Source organism: Natrix helvetica, assembly GCF_964273705.1.
Source record: "Natrix helvetica genome assembly, chromosome: 4".
In the NCBI taxonomy this organism is placed as follows: domain Eukaryota; kingdom Metazoa; phylum Chordata; class Lepidosauria; order Squamata; family Natricidae; genus Natrix; species Natrix helvetica.
The window spans coordinates 114,600,193-114,609,054 of NC_138550.1; positions in this window are offsets into that span (position 1 = coordinate 114,600,193).

Here is an 8,862-nt window from a genome sequence, read left to right on the forward strand (position 1 = left end):
AAGGCTTCTTGAGTAAGGGTCTCACAACCGCCTCTTTCAAGGCGGCCGGCAGAGACCCCTCGCCCAACGAAGCATTCACTAGGCCCAGGAGCCAGTCACGTGTAACCTCCCAGGATGCCAGTACAAGCCAGGAGGGACACGGGTCCAATAAACATGTGGTAGGTCGCAGACGTCCACGTAACCTGTCCAAATCCTCGATGGCAACCGAGTCAAACTCCTCCCAGAGTGGTCTCTCAAGACTCGCCTCGGGCGTCTCCCCTAGCCCACTGAAAGGGACCCATTCCCTCCGGATTTGAGCGATTTTATCCTGCAGATATTTCCCAAATTCCTCTGCCCTGCCCTGTAGAGGGGCTTCCCGTGGCCTCTGAAACAGAAGGGAGCGGGTCACCCGGAACAGGGCGGCAGGGCGGTTGTCTGCAGATGCAATAAGAGCGATCCTGCATTTCCTTATTAGAGCTAGAAGTGATTAATTTAAAGGTTACCTGTGTGTACTCACCTTTCTGGAAGCTTGTCTTGCTGTCAGATGATCCCAGGGAAAGAAGCACATGACTTATAGAATTTCAGACAGGGTCTACATTCACACCTTGCAAACTGTAAATAGCTTTTTTTTAAAAAAAAACTTTGAATTTAACGTATCACACAGCCCTAATAATATAACATGTATTGTTAAGTAGCTTTATCTACTTTTATTGACTATGCTATCTTTGTCTTTAGTTCATCTAGACGATTATACCAATCCACAATATAATATGTTTGATCACACAACCGCTCAGATATTTAAACGGGATTTGGCATTTTAACAACCTGTGGAATTTTTCTTAAGGACCTGGTGTAAGACTAGGTGGTTTTTTGATGGTGTTAAAGATATTGTCAAAGGATATAAGCTGTCTGAAGTAAACTGTTTTTGTTTTAATAAAATAATGTATTAATCTTATATGTTGCCCCATTCTCAATAACTTTGGTTACATTTTATTAAATAATTTACTCAGTGTCCTTTCCTTGTTGCCTTTATCTTCTGAATTTATAGAATTACATCCATTTTGTCTTTTGTTTTACTATTGACAGTAAATATACAGAATTTTCTAATTCCCTGCCACATTTTTACCACATTACATTGATAGCTAAACTGGCTTTCCATGTTGCTCTACCTGTTCTCATAGGAAAGGAAACCTTTTGTTTCTTCTCAACTTAGCATATATACTTTTTAATTACATTTTGTCCTGTTTAAATAAACACACCTTAACAAATTTCCTTACAAAACTTTAAAAATTTCACTCTAGTAGCCACCTTAGAATAAAATAGATTTGTTCATTGTCATTTAAGTGTGATTATCTTTTAAAAACTTAAGGTTTTGAAAAACAGATGGATGATCAGTATTTTTCAGCGAATAACCCTGGGAAGAATGTGTCAACTAGAGGAGCCTTGAAACTCAAAATAAGAATTGGGAATGGGTGGGGGGGGGGGAGACGGGACAGTACTGAAATCTTTAAAAAAATAGATAATATCCCTTTCAGTCAGCATTGTATGTAACCAAAACAAAAATTTTATCATGCATTTATAATGATTACCTCAAAAATTGTAGCCTAAAGGAAGAATGATAACATGGGGAAATAAACCAAAATGGCTATCCGTTGGTTTTGTGAAAAACTAAATATAAGCTTCCTTTAGCTGACATTTACCTTTCTAGCAGTTCTAAGTCATCAGACTCTTCTCTGGCATTTGTAATAAACTAGAGGGTGGAAGTAAACTTTCTTCAAGAACCTCTTTGTTTTAATGAATCTGAGTCCTTTCATGTTTGTATTTTGCAAACTGTTGAAAGGCAGTTTTATCTCCTGAAGGTGCGTAAATGGCAGACTTGCCAATTTAAATATGTGAGTTGCAGGCCAAGTGCAAAACAAGTACAAAGACAGCTGTGCCCATACATGAACAGAAATGGGGGGGGGGAGAGAATGGAAGAGGCAAAAGGCAGAACTAAAAATGGTCTTTCACAAGCCTTCTTTCCCAAATAGTGAGAAATAGAGAATCAGCTAGGGCTAGGCCAGGGGAGTCCAAACTTGGGAACTTTAAGACTAGTGGACTTCAACTCCCAGAATTCCCCAGCCAGCCATGCTGGCTGGGGAATTCTGGGAGTTGAAGTCCACAAGTCTTAAAGTTCCCAAGTTTGGACATCCCTGGGCTAGGCCATATGCAAGCTCCTCAGGTCCAAAACCATGTGACTGCAATTGTTGAAATGTGAGCTCATTTGAAATAAAAAACTATTTGCCCCTAAAGTAACAAAGGTAACCAAATATTATTCTCCCTTACCAAAATAGGAAAAATGAAAAATCCTTCTCAAATAATTCTGGGTACTTTGCCTCACCCTTCTGCCTATTGCAACTCTCTTCACCAATGGTGGGATTCAAAAATTTTTACTACCGTTTCTGTGGGCGTGACTTGGTGGGCCTGGCAAGGGAAGGATACTGTAAAATCTCCATTCCCTCCCCATTCCAAGGAAAGGTTACTGCAAAATCCCCATTCCCTCCCAATCAGCTGGGACTCGGGAATCAGAGAATAGATCGGGGCAGGCCAGTCAGAGGTGGTATTTACCAATTCTCCGAACTATTCAAAATTTCTGTTACTGGTTCCCCAGATCTGGTCAGAACTGGATGAATGCCACCTCTGCTCTTCATCAAATAAAGCAAAGCATAGCCCCCAGCCTTGTGAGAATGCCTGCATCTTTACAAACTAATAGTTTCTTTTGTAAAAAAAAAAAAAAAAAGTAAAATGGATGTTTTTGTAACAAACAGCAAATGGAGAGTTATTAGAGGGATAGTCGGACAGCACCCAGATAGTGTTAGTTCCCCAGAAATATTTGTACAAAACTGATAAGCACCCACTGAATTGTTTCCTAAATCCAAAAGAGATAAAGGGAAAGATTCAGGATTTGCCATATTGGACACACTGTACATCCTCCCTAATACTTTTCTTATCTTAAGAATTTTAAAGCGTCTTAATTATTCTTTTAGGACACATTCTTTTAGGAATAAATAAAGGAATAAATAAAATAACACAATAAATGTTGTTGATTACAGTATGTCTGCAGGTAGCTTAACACAAGCAGAACTTTTATTAGAATATTATCAAATAAATGGAGATGAAAGTCCTTGGCTGTTAAGCTTTATCATGCGCAAAACAATGCAGGGCATGCAGAAAGGAATCCATCTGAGTTTTTATTGTTGCCATCTGTCAGAATGCAAGAAAAAAAACATTTAAATTGTACTAGAAAAGCAACTTAATGTGTTACAGTCTTCTGAAGTCAGTGACTAATACACAGCTGCATATGTGACATGTCTCCTAGGCTAAACTGTATGCAAATGTTGAACATTTATTTTTTTCAGGGCAGCATCTTAGAAAATCCCTTCAGGCTCACAGAGTAAAATAAAGATATCTAAAGCAGGAGACTTACAAAAATAATATCAATGCTTCAATTTGTTCAGGGTTTTTTTTTTTTTTTTGATTGTAGGATTCATACTTCTGAGTCACACGTTGTCTTTAATACGCATCATGCAGTCTTGTAGAAGCATGAAGAGGTTGCACTTAATTTTTAATCTTCCATTGCAGTCTGTCTAGCTATAAAAGTTCTGTATCTTTCTTGTAACTTGCAAAAGAAAACTGACAATTGAAGTTACAGTGTGTGCTTCTTTTGGATTATGTGCTTATTTTAATTTTGCTTCAACATAAATATCCCCCCTCTCCCCTTGGAAATTGCATCCATAGGAGAAAAGGTAAAGAATTCAGCTTTCTTTGGCATGGATCAATTATGTATGTGAATGTGTGTGTTAACAGAGAATACATTTTGGGATGTGCACTTGATCTATCCTTTAGTCTGCAGAAAACTACCTGGTATGAAATTGTCGGTTTCCATTGCCAACCACCATCTTCACTTTTTCATTTCTGTTTCCACTCATTGTCAGACATGTAACTTTTTTCCAAATATATGAGTAACGATGTTGTACAGGTTTTGATGCTACCTTTGGATAGTGTTAGAGTAAAGGCAAAAATATTCCTTTAAGAGCAGTATGCTAGGGATGGTTTAAATCTGTCTCAGTTATGGATGGAGCCAAGATAAAGACAACATCATGGAGAGATAGCAGAAAAAAGTAGGGGTCAGTGAAAGTTTTTGTTGTAGTAAGAAAGGAATAGCCATGGTCTTTTTCTAGAGCAGAGGTGTCAAACTCCCAGCCCATGGGCCGGATGCGTCACAAGCTGGCCATGCCCATGCCTGGTTTAGCAAAGGGGGGAAAGTCCTGATATGTTACGTGATGACGACGTGAGTTTGACACCCCCGTTCTAAAGTCCAAATGATGACTTAAAGTTAATTCATTTCCCTGTGTGGAAGCAGTAAAAGAAAAATATTTATCAGAGACTTTTCAAATGCTAATTTAAAAATAACCAGAATTTGTTAGTGACAGTAACTTCTTATGATCAACTAAATGCTACCTGCAAATTAGAAAACTGTAGTGTTCCTTTTTAAACCACACACACACACACAAACACATACTTAAATGTAGTTATTTTTGCTTATTGACTGAAATCTTGCACATATGTGGTAAATGAGGCTTCAAAACCACTTTGTCAAAGGCACACTTTGAAAATAGGCTATGCTGACAAACGCAATTCTAAAATGAATGCTGATTATCTTGGCCAGCTCAGTATGGACTGTCACCCAATTGTATTGTGAAACATAATCAATACTATTGACTTCAGGACAATTTCTAGTTGTATAGAATCCAGTTAAATAAAAGTTGAAGCAAAACCTTTAGTTTACCATATTTTGGAGTATAAGACGCACCGAAGTATAAGACGCATCTAGGCTTTAAAGAGGCAATTTAAAAAAAAAAGTTTTTGCACTCTGCAAACCTCCCAAAAACAGTCCGTTTTTGCGAAAAATGGAGCTAGATTTTTTCCCCAAAAAGGCATGAATAGCCTTTAGGTGGCTTGCAGAGTGCTCCTGGGGAGTGGGTTCCCACCAAAACAAGCAAAAAATGGCCCATTTTTTGCAAAAACGGGCCTATTTTTTTGTCCAAAAAAATTGCATGCATAGCCTTTAGGAGGCTTATAGAGTACACCTGGGGCTGGGGGGCAAAATTGAGCAAAAAACAGCCGGTGTTTCACTCATTTCTGCCCTCCCCAGCCCCCAGGTGCTCTCTGAAAGCCTTCTACAGGCTTTGCAATGCCATTTTGGTGAAGGGGCAGGGTTTTGGGAGACAAAAAATGCTGTATTCAGTGTATAAGATGCACCCAGATTTTCAGCCTTTTTTTTTTTGAGGGAAAAAGGTACGCCTTATATCTGAAAAATACGGTATATATAGAAGTTCCTGTATTGTGGGAAACTCTTTGCAAATGAGTTAACAAATAGAAACAGCCATTTTGATATCAACCTAGAACTACTAGGTAAAAACTGGTTGGACATCAGTATCTGAGGAACATCACATATGTACAGCTGGGTGGTGTGGTGGTTCAATAGTTAAGATGCTCTGATTGTTGGCTGGATAGCTGGCAGCCCAGGTTCAAGACTGATGTACCACACAACGGGATGAGTTCCCATCCTTATCCCAGCTCCTGCCAACCTTGCAGTTCAAAAGCATGCAGATATGAGTAGATAAATATGTACCACTTCTGTCAGAACGTAATAATGTTCCATGACATCACCTGGCCACATGACTGCAAAAATGTCTTCATATAGCACTGGTTCAATGGCCTTGAAAAGGAGATGAGCACCACCTCCTAGAGTCAGCAACAACTAGCAGAGTAAAATCTGCAGGGACTCATAGATTCGTACATTTATAGCAAATAATAGGGATGTGTATATAAGTGAAAGACAGGGCCATTCCATGTTAGAAAGGAAGTGTAAATTAGCTAAGGGCTTAAACCGTAATGGAATTGCAGAGCACCTGCTGATTACCTTCATTTCAACTCTACTTATCTAGTTTTAGAAATAAAATAAATATTAGAAAGCAAGCTTAAGCCTGTTATCTTGATGGATTTAAGAAATAAAGTGCACTTGAAAAGTTCTGTTGATCAGATCTTTAGCACTGTGAGCTACAACTTCAATGTCTTGTCATGAACAGCATTAAGTTAGGCAGTACTTCCACAGAATTTTCTATAGTTTGGAACCATGCAAAAGTTGCATTTTCTTCCATTCTTCCTCAATAATTTGATTGCTGGTATTTTAATCCAATCTCCACCCCACAGAATTCAATTGCCATGACTCATATTCTTGATCTGAAGTTTTAAACTTCAGTTTCAAATTTTGCAATGAGCTGCTCCAGTATGATTATGTTGTCACAAAGACAGTAATAGAGTTCTTTGAATGACATATTATCAAGGAGAGATTACCTCTGTATATGTTAAGATAGTAATTCCATCAAAATGAAAGCAGATTCTGAAATAGAGGGGAGGGAGGCCGTTTGAGAGAGAGAGGCCGTTTCTTATGAACAGAACAAGTTGTCTTCGATGTATTAGCAGCAGAGTGAAATGTGTGTTTTTCCACAATCAGTCTGTTAAAATGCAGATTTCCAGTCCAAAACAAATTAATGCTCAGTAAACCTAATCAAGCCACCCAAATGCAAGCCTTATCCATTTTACTAAGATCTGTGCCAAATCAACAGCATGAGGATCTGGTTATAAGCAGCTTCTATCTGAAAAATAAGATTATGTTCAAAGGGATTGCTAGACTTTAAATGGAAATATGTTAGAGTAAACTTGTAATTCTTTAACATTTGAGTTCAAATTAAGACATAATTTGTTATGAGCGCATAAGCTTTTGAGTTTCAAGAACTCAGAAAAGGAGAGTAAGAATCTAAGCAGAGGAAGGTATATTAGACATATTATTAAACAAAATTATTGATTGTAAACTGGATCATCCCTTAAACAGACATTAAGTAAAATCTAAGACCATATAGCCATATTGCTTACTTTTTAAATTTATTTGTCAGAGTTTTGGCAGCGTGACTAGTATTATGAGATAAACCCAGGAGTACAACAGAGCACACAGCACACAGAGCTTTTATACAATTAATAGTGGTTTATATACAAATATATACAGACGTACACATGCAGGAGATGAATTCCTTGCCATACAGCTACTGACACAAGGAGAGAGAAATGCCCTCTAATGGCCAGCTATATATATAGGCACTGGATTGCTGAATCATCCTCAATGCATCATCTTTCAGTTTACAGTTTACAACATTACATCAGCTTCCGCTTTACAGCTTAAAACCTTACATCAGCTGGCAGCTATTAAATCCTCATTACCTGACACTCCTCCCATTTAAAGCTGTACAGCTGATAATCCAAACGCTTTGACATAGTCATTTCTACAGATACAGGGTTTTGTTAACATTTTTGTTAACATTTTTGTTAACATATTACAATCTATATTACAATTGCTAGAACAATGCTGTAATCTGCTCAGTTTCTATTTTACAACTTCTCTCATGTAACAGTATTTAATGTCTACATGTTTACACTATATTACATTAACATTTACATTTCCTTTTGAGGTTCATTTCTAACACTGTATGCTCTGACCTCAGTCACAGTAAACCGTATATGATGTCCTCGCCTCCTGCTTCAGTTACTACTCTCCCTGCTACAAATGCTACTAGTACCATCTCTACTATTGCTGCAGGCAGTACTCCTTCCTTCATTATCTACTGCTTCTGTACACTCTGTCTCATTAATCTTCTCTATAACATGTGTATACCATTGTCATGTGTAGGAATATTTTTAAGTACATATGCACAATTATGTTCTTGCATTCTCAGAACATACAAACCATCCTTTTTAACCCCTTGTGCACATACTTGTCCATTTTTCTTTATGCTATATAGTCCCCCAGCAAATACTATTTCATAACCCTGCCTGACTAACATGGATATGGTACTCAACAAATTGTGTTCTAAAACAGGTACATATAACATGTACAATGTAGCATCTATTTCTGGTATGTACACATTACCTTCCCCTTTTACAGCAGTTCTCTGTTCATCAGCCAGACTAACCCACGTTTGCCTTGCTGATTTCAAACCAGAAAACACATGTGGATCATTAACAATATGCCAGCTTGCCCCACTGTCCAACAACAGACCATATTTCTAGTCTGTTCAGTTGTTGACACTGCCAGGGAAAATGATGCTGGAGAACCGCTCCACATTCACTGATTAGATCCATGTCCTTGTCTCGCTGCTCCTCTGTTCCTCCTCTCAGGACAGCGTCTCTGGAGATGCTCAGTAGAACCACATGTGTAGCATCTCTTCACAAAGTTAACTGTCTCAGTAGCTCTGCCGGCATCCTGGACTGTTGCAGATGCTGGTCTGTGCTGAACACTCTCTCCTCCCTTTCCTGGTCTCCTCTCCAACCGTTCCAGCTTCTCTTCCAACATCCAACCAGTTAACTATGCCATAGTTAAATCTTGTATGGACTCTAAACTAGTCAAAAGAACATCCCAGGAACTATCCAAGGAACTAAGCACCACATAAACCTTGTGTGCTTCAGTAAATGTTATTCCCTTTCTTCCAACTCAAGGAATGTCCTTCTCATATTCTGCAAATATGTGGGCATACACTCTCCCAGCTTCAGCTGTGCTTTATACAGTTTCCTAGTCAGCAATACTTTACTGCCAGCAGTCTCTCTCACATACACACTGTGCAACGTCTCCCAGAAATCTTTTGCAGACTGGAGACCTCTTACATGTAGCAGCTGACTGTCTTCTAAAGCAAGAATTATGCTAGAGAATGCTTTTTTGTTTCTCCTTTGGTCAGACGCCTGGGATGTGTTACCATCATTCACGACTGCTGGTGGATTAGTAACAATCAT